Here is a 17407-nt window from a genome sequence, read left to right as displayed (position 1 = left end):
TTTCTTCATCTTAATATCCCCCCCCCTTTCTGGGTTGTGGATGGAACCCAGGGGTCTCACACATGCTAGGCCAGTGTCTCTACCTTACCTCTAAGTCATGTCCCCAGCCTATCGTTTTAGTATGCCATTGCAGTTCTCAAATTTTCTTAAATATCAGATTTTTAAAAATACTAGGCCAGGTGGTGATGGCACACACCTCTAATCCCAGCACTCAGGAGGCAGAGGCAGGTGGATCTCTGAGTTTTAGGCTAGCCTGTTCTACAGAGTGAGTTCCAGGACAACCAAGGCTACACAGAGAAACCCTGTCTTGAAAAACCAAAAGAGTAAGGGGAGGGGAGGGGAGGGGAGGACTATCTAATATTGGAGTACTCAGGGTAAAAGTACTTACCACATATGTCTGATATCTGACTGTTTATCACTAGCCTTTTACACAGGTGGCATGGCACAAGGACACACACACACACACACACACACAGCCCAAACTCTACACAGAGCACAGTGAGAGTGAGAGACAGACAGACTAATGGCTAATACTGAGGAATCATCATTTCTGATTAACTGTGATGGCTATTCTTGGTTGTCTACTTGGCTACATCTAGAATTAACTAAAACACAAATGGCATATCTGGGTGTGATTTTCTTCCTTAATTAAATCATTTGAAGTGGAAGACCACTTTTTTGCTTGCTTGTTTATTGAGACAGGGTTTCTCTGTGTGGCCCTGGGTCTGCCTGCTTCTGCCTCCTGAGTGCTGAGACTAAAAGCGTGTGCTGTCACTGCCTGGCAGAAGACCCACTTCCAATTCAGACCTCTGAGGTGGGAAGAGCCACCTTTAATCTGGGTCCCATCTGCTGGCAGCCTGTATGAGGGACAAGGAAGAAGGAAGCTTCACTCTTTGCTTGTTTGCTATTGCCTTTGCTAACGTCTATCCCTTCACTGGCTTACTTCTTCAGGGTTCTGGCATATACTAAAGACCAGCTGAGACACCTGGCCTCATGGACTGAACACCTACTGGATTCTTGGACCTATCAGTTTGTAGGCAGCCACTGTTAGATTAGCAGGATCACAGTCTATAAGCAATTCTAATAAATTCCCTTTCTCTGAAAGAGAGATTCATTTTATAAGTTCTGTTCCTCTAGAGAATTATAAAACACACGAAGTTTTATAATAAAACTAAATTATTTTGACTATCATTTTTCACTTTTGTTTCATAAAATAAGCTAGACAGTCCATTTTTTCCAAGTTTTCAGATGGCTCACACAAAAACATGAAGAGATAGGCAATTCTGAAAAGGAGAAACTTAAGGTTGGTTTGCTCGTTTGGCTGTCTTTTGATGCTACAAACTGGACACTCAGACCTTGCATGTGTTAACTATGAGCTAGATCCTATCCAAGGGAGAACTACTTTAGCAACACCCTATCCAAGGGAGAACTAGCTACTCTTCCAGAGGACCTGGGTTCAATTCCTAGCACCCACATGGCAGTTCCAGGCATGCATGTGGTACACAAACAATAATGCAAGCAAAATAACTAATAATGCATACATAAATAAATCTTGGGCTCTGGGATGATGGCTCAGTGGTCAAGAGCATTTGTTGCTTTTGCAGAGGACCCAGGTTCACTTCCTAACACCTACATGGTGGTTCACAACCATTCCTAACTATAGTTCTAGAAGACCAGACACCATCTTCTAAACTCTGAGGGCATCAGGCACAAACAAGGTGCACATACATACGTGAAGGCTAAACACACTCATACACATAAAATGAACAATTCTATTCTAAACATTCACACACATAAAATGAACAAATCTATTTTTTAAAAAGGCTTCTTTTTACCTTATGCTTATGAGTGTTTGCCTACTGTGTATGTACGTGCATCATTTGTGTGTCTGGTACACTCGAGGGCCAGAAGAGAGTGTTGGATTCTTTGGAACTGGAGTTACAAACGGATTTGAGCCACATGTGGGTTCTGGGAACTGAAATCAGGACTCTTCAAGGACAGCCAGCCAATGCTTTTAACTGCTGAGCCATCTCTCAAGATTCTTTTTTTTGGGGGGGGGCAGTCAGGTGTGATAACGTAATACTTCTCATCCCAAGCAGGCAGAAGATTGATGGTTTGAGGTAAGCCTGAGCTATGGACTGAGACTGAGACCCTAACACAAAACACAGAACCCTAAACCCATCCCACTGAGCTCAGCAATAGAGCATTTGCCCAGCACTCACAAATCCTGGGGTTCCATCTCCAGCATTTTTTTTTTTTTAAAGGTTTTCTTGATTTTTTTTTTAAGCAGTCATAAAAAATTATTTTCTGATTCTATGATAGGGAGTTGCTTTTTTATGATCCCAAACATTGTAACCCTGGAGATTAGGGATCTAGAAGAGACCAGTGGAACTGAAATGAGATGTTGCTGCTCACTGTACTTCCACTATCATCCGGGTCTCATGGAACCGCAGACTCCCCAGGGTAAGTCATCACAGAGCTCCAAAGCATGAACACTCAGTGTTTAATCAGCCAGGCACAAGTCAATAAGCTAAGTTTCAATTAAACAAACAAAGCAAAACAAAAAAATCTTGCCTACAAGATTAATAATCTAAGTAAGGCAAAAAGATAGAAATCTATGATTGTTGCAAAGAAGAGAAAGTTAAGGTACCCCAAGAAAGACACTGAAACACTTGCTACTGAACATTGGTGCAAAGTGTCAACACTAAGTTACAACATTCTACCTTTTCTCTTCTCCGTGCACCTTAAAATGTAGGAAGGCCCGGCAGTGGTGGCGCACGCCTTTGATCCCAGCACTAGGGGAGGCAGGGGCAGGCAGATCTCTGTAAGTTCGAGGTCAGCCTGGTCTACAGAGCTAGTTCCAGGCCAGGCTCCAAAGCTACAGAGAAACCTTGTTGTGGTGTGTGTGTGTGTGTGTGTAAAATGAAGGAGGAAAATAAGCTATACACACACACACACACACACACACACACAAAGAGCAACTATGCATTTTCAGGCACCATATTTACTGCTGAAGTACCCACCACCACCACATCACAGAAATTAAGTGCACAAGAGGCAGATTTGTAAGTATTTCTCAAACCCTGACAGGGTTTTTGTTGTGAAATGAAGGAAGTGAAACTAATGTTATAGTCTTAACAAGACTACAATTTCCATCCCACATCTGTTTCTTGAATAATTTTGTATTCCAGCATATGTCGATGTTTTCGGGGTAAAGAAACTTCCTCCCCACCTTACAAATTATACTAATCAATTACGATGGCCATGTTCATGACAGGGTTAAACTAATACCCCTCTGTAGACTTGAGTCACTTAACACACACGAGTGAGGAGGTAACTTCAGAGCAGAGGTGTGACTGTGAGAAACAGACCTGATGTGTCTGTGTGTTGTGCGGCAAGCACATTCTCACCACACAGAGTGCGTTACTAAGCATCTCCTCCAGCTGAGATAGCACAGACACCCAGAAAGTAAGCCAGTTACCTCACAAGTGACGTATCTAGGAATACAACACAGAAGTAACACTCTCAAGACAGTACCTGACAGTGCTTGTCAGAAACTGGCTCTCAATTGATGAGAAAGAGAAATAAGGATAAGGTGAAGTTTTCTTAACTATTCTTCCTAACTCAAGGACCATGCTGGAAGATGGTATTTAAAATCCTTACCCTTAACTGTCTCCTGGGAGACAAACTCCTGGGATGCCTGTAGGGTGTTTTCAGGGAAGTTTAACTGAAGAAGAAAGAGTGTGTATGGGGAGAGGGGCTATCCCATGGGCTGGGGTCCTGGACTCAAGAAAGGAGGAAGCCAGCGGAGCACCAGCACTCTGCCCTCTGAGGATGCCATGTGACCAGCAGCTTGTGTTTCCACATCATGCCTGAGCCAAAACAACCCTTTCTCTCTCTCTCTCTCTCTCTCTCTCTCTCTCTCTCTCTCTCTCTCTCTCTGCATGACAGTATACTCTATTTTACAAAGGAATGGTAAAGAATGGATGTGATATCTATTAACATGTCTTATGGGTCAAATAAAAGCCTCCACCCTCGCTTTTAATCCCACACTTGGAAGGCAGAGGCAGGTGGATCTCTATGAGTTCAAGGGCAGCCTGGTCTATAGTCAGGACAGACAGGGCACATAGTGAGAGCCTGTCTTGGAAAAAAACAAAACAAGAGATAGTCACCATATTAGCTCCTATTTTTGCTGAAAGTTTACTGTGTACAAAGTCCCATAGTCTCACAATCACCATGCTTTTCTATACCCTCACGTCTGCCCTCTTCCCGCTTCCCTCCTTCCCTCTATAGCCCAAGCTGGCCTCGAACCCTGGCAATCCTTTGGCCTCAGCCTTCCAACTTTTAGGGATATAGGGGTGAACCACCACATATGGCTTTATTATTTTCAAAAGAACATTTAGTTGGGCATGGTGGTGCATGCCAGTAATTTAGCACTTGGTTGGCTGAGGGTGTATGTATGAATTTACATACATAGTGAGTTACAGGCCAGCCGGAACGATACAAGATCCTATCTCAGAAACACAGGAAAACAGACTTTACTTAAAAAAGATGAAGTAAGTTTTGAGATTATTCTTTTCCTAGAAGAATGGTTTTAATGACAGCTACATTTTCCAGCTATGTACTGCTCCTTTATAAGGCAGATCCACAAGACTGCTGTGATGACTAATCATGTCAACCTGATTGGACCTGGAATCAACTAAGAGCCATGCCACCTTGGTGGGGCTGTGAGGGCATTTCTAGAAGAATTATCTGACGGGAGAGACCCTCTTCCAGAGTGAAGACACCTGGCCCACAGGTCCCAGGGGCCCCACGGGTCCCAGGGGCCCCACGGGTCCCAGGGGAAGTCTGTGTTGCATGCCTGCTTTCCCTGCTTGCTGGGCTCTGTGCACTAGCCCCCCCCCCCACTCCCCCGCCATCTCCCACTGACATCAGACTCCAGCTTCTCTGATGTAAGACTGGTGGTGCCTCAGGAACAAAGCTTTCACATCTTATGCACCGCCTGAAGCACCCATCTTGGAAACTGGAACTGCAAGGTCCTCAGACTCTCCAGCCGACAGATGGCCACAGCTGCATTGCCCAGCCCCTATTAGTTGCAGGTATTCTAGTAAACTCTTTTAAACTATGTATCAATCACACATTCTATCAGGTCTGTTCCTCTAGGAGCCTCCCTAGTCCCTCTTCCAGTCACTTCAGAGAGGCCGACTTTTAAGACATCTTGCCTTCCTTTCACCCATATAATTCAAAACTTCACCTCAACAGACATAATTACTATCCTGATTGTGAATACAAGTACACACTTATCAAAATTTACTGACTAGTATATTTTAAACATGCACAGACTAATTTATGAAGGAAAAAAACCCTTAGAATATATGCTAAACAACAAGAAAACCCCATGAGGGGAAAGCAGTTTTCAGCCCATAAAGCAGGCGTGATAGTTCTCCACCCTGCTGTCCACAGCTGTTTCCACTGCACCATCACCAGCCACTGGGAGAATTTATTTGCTCATCTTCCTTAAGCTTGAATTTACATTTCGCCAACTTACTTTTCTTTGGTTACTGGCAAGAATTTAAAGAATGTTTGTCCACTAATATGCTTTACAAATTTATTTCTTTTGACATTTGTCCTTGCCAAAAGGCACAGAATTGGCTTCCCCAAGACCGCCTGCCCTTAGTAAGCCATGCCACTCTTTGTTCTGGGTTTTCTCTACAGAACTATGTAATTTCTTTTCTTTTCATCAGTGCTAAGATAGAAAAGAAAGCCTTCTGCAGGCTAGGGAAGCACTACAGCACTCCTAGAAGTATAGTTTTCAATAGTTTACACTGGTTAAGACAGATGGTTGGAAACCCAGCAGGTAAGCAGTGCTGATGTTTGTTGCTGTTAGTTAACACAGCCACTGTCAATCAGCATGACTACATCACACAGAACATCAAACAGCAATGCTGATGCAAACCTAAAAACCTACAATGTCAGAAGTAAAATAGAAGCATCACCAACTTTAGTATGTACCAAAGCTCTGAGATACAAGATTCTCTCTCTCTCTCTCTCAAGACCTATAGTAAATTTTCAGAGTTGTGAAGTCACAGGGATTATAATTCATTTAGGATTTAAAACACAATTATCTCCCAAAGATCCCTTATGCCCACTTTCAGCCAGCCCCTTCTCATGTTTACTCCAGGCAGCCATTGATATATTTTAGGTTTCTGCAGACGTGTCCTTTCTGAAGCCACTATCCATGTGAACTCTGGCTTCTTTACTTGGTATGTATATTTTGGCTGCTTTGTTGTGTGGTGATGGACTCAATCTCAGGGAAAGTACTTCACCACTGAGAGACACCACACCCCAGACAATATTCTTTCAGGACTCATCCTTCTTCTAGGGTTACATTACTGCTGCTGCTGCTGCTGCTGCTGCTCAATTAATTAATTTATGAGTATGTGAGTGAGACAGTCTTGCTATGTAGCCTTGGCTGGTCTAGAACTCATAGAGACCCATCTGCCTCTGCCTTCTGAGTGCTGGGATTAAAGGAGTGCGCCACCATGCTCAGTTTCATTATTTCTAACTATTGAGTAGCATTCCTAAGCACACAACATACTTCTTTATACACTTACCAGTGGATAGTCATCTGGACCATCTCCATCCCTCCCGTTCTGCCTTTTGATGATGCCGTTCTAACAGGTGTCAAGTGCAGCCTCATTTAATTTCAATTCACTTCCCTAATGTCTAGTGAGACTGAGTATCTCAGTGCATGTCAGCCATCTGTGGATCTTCTCTGATGAAATGTCCACTGAAATCTATACTATTTAAAGTGGGGTGTTTAACTACTAACAAATGATGGCTTGTTTTCTTTTCCAGGAGTGGGGCATGTCTTTAATCCCAGCACTTGGGGGCAGAGATGGGCAGATCTCTGTGAGTTCAAGGCCAGGCCAGGGATGCATGAGAGAGTGTCTGCCCAGATTGGTCTCAAACCCCTGGGCTTCCATGCTCCTCCTGCGTCTATACCAATTTCAACTACTTAACAGTTGTCTCTCCTGAAAACCACCACAGCAAACTGAAAAATGAAAAGGCCAGCCAAACAAACAAGGATAATATGCTTGTCCCACCCAGTGAAACTGTGAGGCTTACAATACTCCATCCCTGTGAAGGACAGATACACTGCTGTAGAAAATGGGTCACGTGAGGGAAACGGCTTTCCCACTGAGGTCTGAGGTTGAATAGGAAGTGACTGGATTAGACAGGAGAAGGCGGGCGTCACCCATTCACACACGGCTCTTGTGTATCAAAGGCTCAGCTTCCTTTGCACTTAGCCCGTCAACTAAAGCAGTCCAGTTTCAAGGTGACAGATTCTTCCTCCTCCTCCTTCACAGAAATGTGTTCCCCATCTTCACAAATTGTATTAAAACTAGAATCCTTGGACTTAAAATTCTCAATAATATTAATTTTCAAATAATGCTATAAGAAAAACCTGCTGTTGTGGCCGAATAAAAATAACTCACAAGCTCTCTGTACTAAGATGGCACACTCCTGCCTGAGCAGGCTTAATGCCACAGTCAGGAATCTGGGGAAAGGACACTTACACCAGGGTTCTCACATGAGTAATGTTTCTTCTACACACAAAGTCGTTTCACTTAGAGTCCCAAATGACACTGACTAGGGCTGTCAACTTCCAGTATCATTAGGGACACATGTACCAATGGTTAGGCAATCTGCTATGAATGGGCCAGACACTTCAGATCAAATATGGGGTATCAAAGATCCCCTAAATGTTAGAGTTGACCAACATCGCTCTGCCAGACTGAATAAGGCAGTGTAACAGACACATGGGGTTGGGGAGAACTGAAGGCAGGGAGGATAAACAAGGTGATTCACTTAGAGATTTGAACTTGGCACTGACCATCACTCCTTAGCTGTGCTACTGTGACATCTGGAACCTTTCATGGGCTGCAGTCTTTGGCTTGACAGACTGACTGTACACAGCTCTCCCATCCAGGCTTTCCTCTGTCTCTGATGTACAGAACTTCAAGAGAGCAAACAGGAAAGGGACTAGGGACAATTAGCTTTGCAAGAGAAACCAATGAGAATTTTGAGCATATCTAAATGCTGAATTCAAAAAACCAATGTGTCTTAGACTAATGTAAGACTGACTCAGAAAAATCACAAATTAGAAAATAAAAATTATTTGGTCTTAGGATTTACTAAATCAAAGTTCTGTCATCCAAGGCTAAATAGGCAGGCACACGGGGGCTACTTAAATAACTATCTAGGGACTGGGAAGATAGCTTGGTGGGAAGGACCATGCTTGGCATGCATGAGACTCAGAACCACAAGTATGAGTGAACTAAATAAGTACACGAACAATTTTTGACAAGTACTAAAGAGCCAACAAAAAAACTACTTCAATGAATTTTGGCAACATCCTTTTAAAATCCTCTTACTAAATGAACAATAAGCTTAACATATATGCTTGCCAGGTAATTCAGGTTGCCCAGAATGAGTCCTTCCTTGGAATGTGCTCATGTTTTCAGTAGGCTTGTATCTAAAGATAGTCATCCGATGTGCTGACACAACAGATACTACTGTTACTATTTATTAAACCTAAAATTTTAATGTCTGTGAGAAATACCCTGTGCTGTTCCTTCTTGGTTTTACTTCAGGGACTTGTGATGCAAGTGTCTCCATGATATCCACTGAGATGGACTCAGCACCCTTCTACTGCTCCCCCCAACCAGGCTGACAGTGACAGGCTCAGACATTACCTTAAGAGCTAAAACCTAGGCAGAAATATCCAATTACCAACTCCCCTCTGTCGCTCAGGATCATTTGTGGAAGCAGCAACTCTGAAGAAATACATGACTCATGACTGAAAATATTTATTTATTTATTAGTATACTACACAGAGAAACTTCTCTAGTAACCAACTGTAGCAGTGGCCCCTGAAAATATAGTTTTAAAGATTTATTTTTACTAATGTGTCCGTGTGAGCATAGGCCACACGTGTGCACGTGGCTAAGGAGGCCAGAAGAGGGCAGACACCCTGAAGCTGGAGTCCCTGGAGGATGTGAGCAGACCTCGAGTGCTGGAAACACAACTCTGCTCTTCTGCAAGAGCCACCAGTGCTCTTAATCGCTGCTTCATCTCTCCAGCCTCTAAAATATCTTACCTTAATATTTACAAAATACCACAGAGATTGTGGGGATTACAAAGATGAATAGGTTATTCAAGTAACTCAAGTCTAGCAAAGAAATGATTAGCATATTGAGGACTTCCGCTCTAATGTACAGCCAGTTGAAGAATTAATAGACATTAAATACAATGACGGCTAAGATTCTCCTCACCTGACTGCATAAAAGAAAAATAATTTCACCTGTTTTGAAGTTTCCCCAAGGTAATGTGGTAGGTACACCTATAATCCCAGCACTCAGGAGGTTGAGGCAGAACAATAGTGAGTTCAAGCCTAGCCTGACCTTGTCTTAAAAAAAAAAAAACAAACCCACAAATAAAAAGCTTCTTTATTCTATTCTAAGGGAGTAAAAAAGGGAAAAGTTTATTTTGTTTTTAAATCTTTTTGTCTTTGTTAAATAATAATCTATTGTTCCTTAAGCTTATAGAAGCTACATTTGTCTAATGTTTTAATCTATAAAAACACCCAACAAAAACTACTAATGTAGCTATACTGTAATATTTTTGTGATATCCCAAGCTTGCTTCTTTGCAACTTTGAAAATATTTGCTTTTCCTTCCTTTTGGTCAATAGTCTATGTCCATAAAGTTTAAAGTATATCATCTTGGGGTACTATGTAAGCTGTCAGTTAATTTCTTATGATGACACCCAGAAAATTTGCTTTCATTGACAGTATTCACTATGACGGCAGAATCCCACACTCACATGGCCCAATGCATTTCTGGGTTTTGCTGTCATGCAAATTTCTACCCCAGGACAGAACATCACACAATAAACTCTCTTGCCCCAACCATATCTACCAAGGATGCACTGTATTTAACGGGACATTTTAACATGACCTCTTGGGGACCTAATTTTGAGCCTTCCAGGCACACAGAGCAGCACAGCAAGGCAAAGGCCTCAACTCTTAGAATTCCTCCCTGCTGACAACCCACACCAGCCCTGCGTGTTATGTCCCGAAAATGTTTAACACCTTTCACTTCCACTCCATCATTATGGAACCCAGGCGGGCGGCCTCTCTCACAGCCAGTCACGGTGCCCATAGTTTGAACACTGCCTCTGTTTAAGGGAAGGTCCCATCCACTACACTCATGTCAAGTTCACTAACAACCACCAATAGTTTTCATGCAGGCAAACAAGGAGGGTTCTACCCAATATTGCCCCTATTAAGCCTCACTACCAACACAAAACTAACAACATAAAACTAACACAAAGCTCACTAACAACACAAAAGCTAGGTCCCAGTGCTCACTAAGCTATCCAGTACACCGAATCCCTTCATGTCTCAGCCCTGGTGTTCCCCAAACTTGGTTTGCCCATTGTCTCATTATAGAGCTATCATTTCCAGCCAAGGAAGTTCCATCTTTCAGGACCAAGACTTTTAAGCCATGTACATTTGTGTGTCCACACCACCATCACCCCGTCAAGCCACTTTCGATTCTGACTGATGGGCACACCCTTAGCATTTCGCCAGGGCAGTTCCCTTGAACTACAAGTTAGTCTGGAGGGAAACTGCTTGGTGGTCATGGAAGACTGGGAAATACTGGGCTGAACTTCTCTAAGCATCTATTTTGAAACTCAACCTTACAAAGAGGATATGGCATAAGTATACATCAACCACAGATTTTTGGCAAATTCCTGTATGGATGTTTGTGGCTTCTTCCAAACCTTTCCTGACTGTTCTCTCTGTACATACCGTCACTAGCAGGCCAACTCTAAAAGTCCAGAAGTTCCTTCTGTCACTGTAGCTGTGCACACAGAAGGCAGGAGAGGGTAACAAGGAGCCCTGGCATCACAGGCCTGAGTCACATACCAAGGCTGACTGGCAGCAGCAACTCAACCTACACCAGATAAGGTTTTCACGTGTATACGTGACCAGACGCCCATACTTACTAGCTAACACAGAAAATTTTCAAAAAGCATGCTGTCAATACCAGCAGCAGGGTGTGAGACACTGGGTAAAGCAGCTGAGATGGAGACCATTTTAAAGCCACACTGTTACTACTTTACTGCTACATGTGAGGGCTTTGAGGTACATTGAGTTTGGATGCTGGCATTCCTACAAACTGTAGGCCATTGTGGAAATCCCTTCCTCCTCTGTTCTTCCATGTGCTCACCTGTGAAATGGGAGCAATAAAGGCAACTATTTTAAGGGATATAGTTAAGTATTAACACGGTCTTGACATGGGACCACAGTGAATGCTTGTTATGCATTTTTTAAGACTTTGCTTAAATGGAGAACTGACTGACAGAACACTGACCACCTCCCCTACTTCACAACTGTCCTCAGTGACTCTGGCACTAGGGGCTTTAGAACCACCAACTTCTTTCCTCAGGGTATTCCCTGACAGAACTATCCCTGCTCCAACTATCTGCCCCCAGCTTCCTTCATGGAGAACAAAGCTTACTTAACTAAGCCTGTTCCTTGCATTCCTCCTCTTCCTCAGTATTTCCCATTTCATATGGACTGTGGGAAAATAGCATGTGACCCAAGAACACGGTTGCACCCCTCTCCCACAGCTTCTGAACAAGAGCATTCACCTCATCTCAGCAAGAGGACAATCCATGGGGCCTGTGTTGCCAGCTCCCACCTGCAGATCTAGCTCAATTCCCACCTGCTTTTTTAACTTGGATCCTCCTGCTTAGTTCAAAGAGTAATTAAAAAGAAATGATCTCTGGGAATAGAAAGTACACAATGCAAACTTAAGACAAGACAGTTTTGCTGTGAAAGTTTTCTGGCTTCTGAGAATAATCTGACTTGATGCTTGGATACGGTAGGCCCATAGCTCAAGCCTTCTGAGGATGGATGCATGACTACATGAAGAATATTCTCTACCAGCAGGTGTAAAGAACGTAGACAGAGAATGTCTTTAGACTGAGAAATGAGGCACCTGTTTAGGCGTTAGAAGGCTCCTGGGGGATCATTTATTATACAAAAAGGTGATGGCTACAAGGAATGCTATCAGCTTACAATGACAGTGGACTGACAATTTTGAAAAATTTGTTGTGGCAGAAAGGTTTATGAAGAGGCAAAATGGAAAGTAAAGCCCATCAAACCAACACGGCCTGTACTCTGGGGAACCCATCTCCCACAGGACTCCTCAGCCTTGAGACAATGCATGGCCAGGTGAGCTCATGTGTTTGTCACAGGAAAGATGTGTTGCAACAAAAAGGAAAAGGGGGAGGGCCTGATGACAACTCCTCATTCTAATTCTTAAAGAAAGTATTTCAATCCATTGGCCTGCACGAAGCATGTATTTCAGAAGTCACATTCTTAGCCACTCTTAAACACAACTATATCACAGCTGGGACTCTGAGAGCCACAAGATTTACACAAGCAAGAAGCTGCTTTCACAAGGTTGACCCTGCTGTTGTGTGCAGCTGTGGAAGGCAGGCTCAGGAGAGTGTGCACACTGTCTGAGCTGCCTCAGGGATGTTTCATGGCTGGGTGCCCAGATTGTCTAGCTCTGCACACAGCTCTGTAGGGCTATACGGGAGGAATGCATTCTTAAGTTAACAAACAGTTCTCCATCTCTGCATAGCTTCTTCATTCTCTGAAAGGAAGCATCTGAGGCCAAGAAGTCACTTTAGTGCAACACCAAAAATGGCACAAAGTGTATGGAGTTGCACAGCACCCTCACATGCAAAAACCATGTTATATCAAAGTGGAGGATGAAAAATAAACCAAACACGCTCTGGGCAGAGGTTATCATTTCTGTTTCAAATCACTCACATGCATTCTCTGCAAAGTTAATCATTTCTGGCAAGTAATCTGCGTATTTTTAATTATATTTTTGAAAAATTGTGTATAACCTAAAACTTTATCAACAGGAATACATTTATGGGTTAAATGTCTATCTTTAAAAGCACTCTTCTCACAACAACACAAGAATTTAAAAGCCAGTTTGTAAAAATTTAATTTCATAATCAAACTGGCTTTAAAAAAGTAAATCTGTTAAACAATCTACTCCCAAATACTGACTAGTTCACAAACGATGTTCCATTCTCCTTACTCAAAGCTATGGTGTTCAAACAAGTGATTAAGATGTTAAGTACTGTTAAGTCCCCTTTACTGAAGCCACTTATCCTGACAGAGGACTTCATCACCTGCTCTATCTCTCAAGAGACCTCCCTCCAGCTCACCTACACACAGCAAGGCCCTCTGAAAGAAGGCTTGAATGAGAGGTAAAAGCCTATCTGGCAGTCAAAGGAAACCAAACAAACTGGCTTTTCTTAGCTCATTTGGAACCTTCCAAGCCCTGCCTGATGGGGACTCTGCCTTTTGCTCCCTCCACCCACACATTCTTGGGCTCCAAGGACTGCTGTACATTGTACATCCAACCTCCTCATCTCCTTTCCATGCTTTCCTCACACTAAGTTTTCTTTGCTAGCTTCAACCCCAAATCACCATTGTCTCAGATGCTATTTGTATATTTCAGGCTTACCTTAGACTTGCAACCAATTTCCTTTCTTATAAGATCTTCTCAAATATCACCTTTGCACAGTAAGCCTTGACTGAGTCATTAACAGTCAACACACACACACACACACACACACACACACTCCCTCCCTCCTGGATCAAATTCACACTGGAAAAAGTGGTAGTCTACAAAACAACTCTTCACTCTCAACATGTTAGGTTGTGATGAAGCTATTTATGATGCCAAAGACAGTTAACACGCTCAAATCAGATCACAAAAAAAGTAGTTTTACTAATCTCACCCCACTCCCCATATCAACTCGGGGTCCACCAAGAGTAAGTTCACAGGCAGGGCCTCCTCCCCAGCTGATGGACATGAATGGGTGGGGTAACCACTCAATTCTTGCAGAAATTTTATCTCCCACATAAACCTCCCTTCAATGAAGAAAAAGCTGCCCCTCATCCCACACCAACTTCCTCCAAGGCTTAGCTCTGGGTAACAGTATTTGCAAAAGCACACAATTATCTCAGTAAAGCCCACTGCTTAACAAAAAAGATGAAAATGATGAGAAGCACTGTCCTTTAAAGTTTCAAATAGTCTCCAAATGGCTTGGCTACTTTTTAGCCAATGATGTCAAATGAAACAATGCATCTTACTCCAGCATAGTCCTCAAAATGCCAGGTCCATTAAGCATAAATATAAGCCAACCGTTACAAAATAATCCTTTTACTAAAGTATATCTGCCACTTATGACAAAAACTACACTAAACACAGAGAGAAAGACCAGCATTTACAAGAGTCCCAGCAGTCACCAGCACACTCAAACGCTAGCTAGCATCCCAAGTGGAATTAAGATGAACTGTTTGCCAATCGCAGGGTCTGAGCTTTAACTTGACACCTTACTAGCACAAGAGGTCATTGTCAGATTGCTTTGGACAAGTCATAAGTTTTAAAATCAGAGCCACATAATTCAATCATATGTGTAGTATGCATACATTTAACTATTGCTTTCTGAACTATTAATTTCTCATTATTCAAAATACAAAAGGAAAACAGACTCTAAGAATCTTTGGGGGTGGGAGGGGCTGTGGCAGTGTTCTTTGTGTAGCCCCAGCTGTCCTAGAACTGTGTAGATCAGGCTGGCCTCGAATTCATAGAGATCGACTTGCCTCTGCCTCCCTAGTGCTGGGATTAAAGGCTGACTCCTAAGAATCTTATGAGAATGCAAATATTAAAATACTTCGGTAGAAGACAAAAAAAATCTTTTCAGTACCGGTAAAGTTCCAACAACTCAGAGCTCCCATGAACAATAAAATTAATTCAGTCAATATAACAGGACCCTGAATTTTAAAAGACTCACTATGTATAATTTTCCTCAAAGCATTTTCGTGGGTGCCACACTGAATGTCAAAAGCAAAGGCTCACCTCTTCTGTTCTGGAAAAATGTAATTTTCTTCAAGGTGCCCTCTGACAGCCAAGTTCAACTGGCTTGGGCTGTCCTATCTAACTCAGCCTCTCGTTTCGTAGGGAAGGAAGTCTGCTATCCAGGAATATAACTGTGAGCACCCCACACAGTTCAAACTGTCCTCTGAAGTCACTCGAGTCACGTTTTCGAGGGTCTCAACCCAATCATATAGATATTCCAATACAAAAACAGGAAGCTGCATAAAATAACAGCATATTTACAATCAGGTGCCAATCAGAGACGTGGTCATGAACGGTCTAGCTATATTGATTCAAGCCGGTTAATGTGCACACCAGATGCCCTGAAAACAACCACCACCACCCAGAAGCTGGACAACACAATGGCGAACACCAGCCAGGAGACTCCGACGTGCAACTCCTTCAAGATGCCCAAGTTGGTCATCAACGGAGCACCATTTTGAGTTTTGAATCTGCGCTTCATACCCAGAAGCCAACGAGCAGACCAGTCAAATGGAGGTTTCAACTGGAGAAGGCAATGGTTGGAGACAACTCAACTAGTTACTACATACAGAGGCATCAGCACTGTCAGATGTCTCGGAACGCCATAGGTGCAGCCGAGCCCAGCCAGCTCCTCCTCCCAGGGCTCCCGCACGGCGTCCCAGCACCAGCCTTCCTTCATCAGGGTTCCTCCAGCTACGCGCAGCGCGCGCGCCAACCGCCTCCTCGCCGGGCCAACGCACAGGGGGGTGGGGTGGGGGGACAGTTTGACGTCCACATCTGCAGGTTTTAACTGCTGCGGATGCATTTCGCTACATCTCACCTACTTGGTGAAGGCGCGGACCAAGCATCCCCTAAAAGCGGAGGCGGCGTCGGGGCGCTCGGGGTTCGTTATCTGTTAACGGGGCCCGGGTGGCTGCAGTGGCGGCGGCGCGTCTTCCCCGCACGCAGCACTCCGCAGTCCGTTTGCAACACCGTTACACATAAATCCACCTCCTTCCACAACTGCAGGGGGCCCTCGGGGTCGCCTACGGCTCGCCAAACAACGCCACACTGCGGATCGGTGCGTGCCACCCTTTGGAAACCGCACGGTCTGCAGGGGACCGTGCAGGGAGCCCCGAGTCTCATCCACTGCGTTAGTTTAGAGCGAGCGGGCGAGCGGGCGAGCGGGCGGGCGGGCGGGGGGGGGGAGATGCTGGAACGGCTAAGCGTCCGACCCCTGGGTCCCCATCCCGGCGCCGCAAGCCCGGCCCGGCGCTCCCAGCCCGCGCCTCTCCTCCCGCCCGCCAGCCCCGGCCGGCGTCGCACGCGGGTCGCTCGGGGCCGCCGCGCTCCGGCTCGGCCGAACAAAGGGCCCGAAGACCTCGGGGCGCAGCGGCGGCGGCGCGCTCACCTGGGCTCCGTCCCCGGCGGCGGCTCCGCGGGGCTCCGGCGGCGCGGGCCTGGCGGTGGCGAGGTCGCTGTCGGCCGCCCGGGGCCCTGGGAGGCGCTCGGGTTCGGGCGGTGGGGGCCCGCTCAGTGCCGACGCCGCGAGATCGAGACCCGGCGCAGGCGGCGGGTGGGCGGCGGCACGTCCCGGCAGGTCCAGGTCCAGTGCCCGCGACGCCGCGACGCGTCCCGCTCCTCAGTGTCTGCGGGCCGCGTCTCGGACGCAGCCCGGGTAGGAGGCGGCAACGGCGGCGGGCGGCCGGGCGCGGGGCCGCTCCGCTCCCTCCGCCTCGGGCTCGGGCTCCGCCGGCTCGGGCGGGCCCGCGGTGGCGGGCGGCGGGAGCGCGACGGCGCGAGGACGGCCTGTCACGGGAACGGCCGGGGCTGCCCGGCGGCTCTCAGGGCTGCGCGGCGACGCGCTCGGCGACGGCGGCTGCGGCTCCCGGGGCCGTCGCGCTGAGGTGCGGAGCTGCCACCGCGGCCATCTTGTTGCTCTAACTGACAAGAACCCCCCCTCCCCCCGCTCCAGCCAGACGCGGCGCTCGCGCCCCCGGCCCCGCCCCGCGTGGGCCTCCAACAGGAAGTCGTACCGGCCCCCGGCACGTGACCCCACGCCGCATCTGCATACCGGAGGGCGATCCGGCCAATCGGCTCCCTGATGCTGAGCTCCGCCTCCGGGCACCACTCCCGAGCCCATTGGTTCGTCGCGGGAAGACCACGCCTCCTCCTTCTCCCTTAATACCCGCCCGCGCTGTGGTTGCCCAGACCGCGCGGGGAGCGCGCGGGGGTGCGAGCTGCCCGCCGTCCGCGCGCCTCGGACGCGCGCCTTCCCCTCCGGAGCTGCGTCTCCTTCCCGGCCAGTGCGGAGAGCCTCGCGCAGTGCTTCCACTCCTCGCGCCTGGGCACTGTGGCTCCGCGTTAGCACGCCCGCCGCAGGGGCGCAGACTCGGGTC

At 46.1% G+C, this 17407-nt stretch overlaps 1 protein-coding gene across 1 annotated transcript in view; it reads right to left on the bottom strand.

Moving 5' to 3' along the window:
• Tnrc6c (trinucleotide repeat containing adaptor 6C) overlaps positions 1-16730 on the bottom strand; it is a 108536-nt gene extending 91806 nt beyond the window's left edge. Inside the window, exon 1 of the mRNA XM_051181604.1 lies at positions 16420-16730. The gene's annotated coding sequence lies outside the window, so the exon portion shown is untranslated. The remainder of the gene's footprint in view (positions 1-16419) is intronic.
• Positions 16731-17407: the final 677 nt, after the last annotated feature.

Source organism: Phodopus roborovskii, unplaced genomic scaffold, assembly GCF_943737965.1.
Source record: "Phodopus roborovskii unplaced genomic scaffold, PHOROB, whole genome shotgun sequence".
Lineage (NCBI taxonomy): Eukaryota > Metazoa > Chordata > Mammalia > Rodentia > Cricetidae > Phodopus > Phodopus roborovskii.
This window is presented reverse-complemented; position numbering and strand designations above follow the sequence as displayed.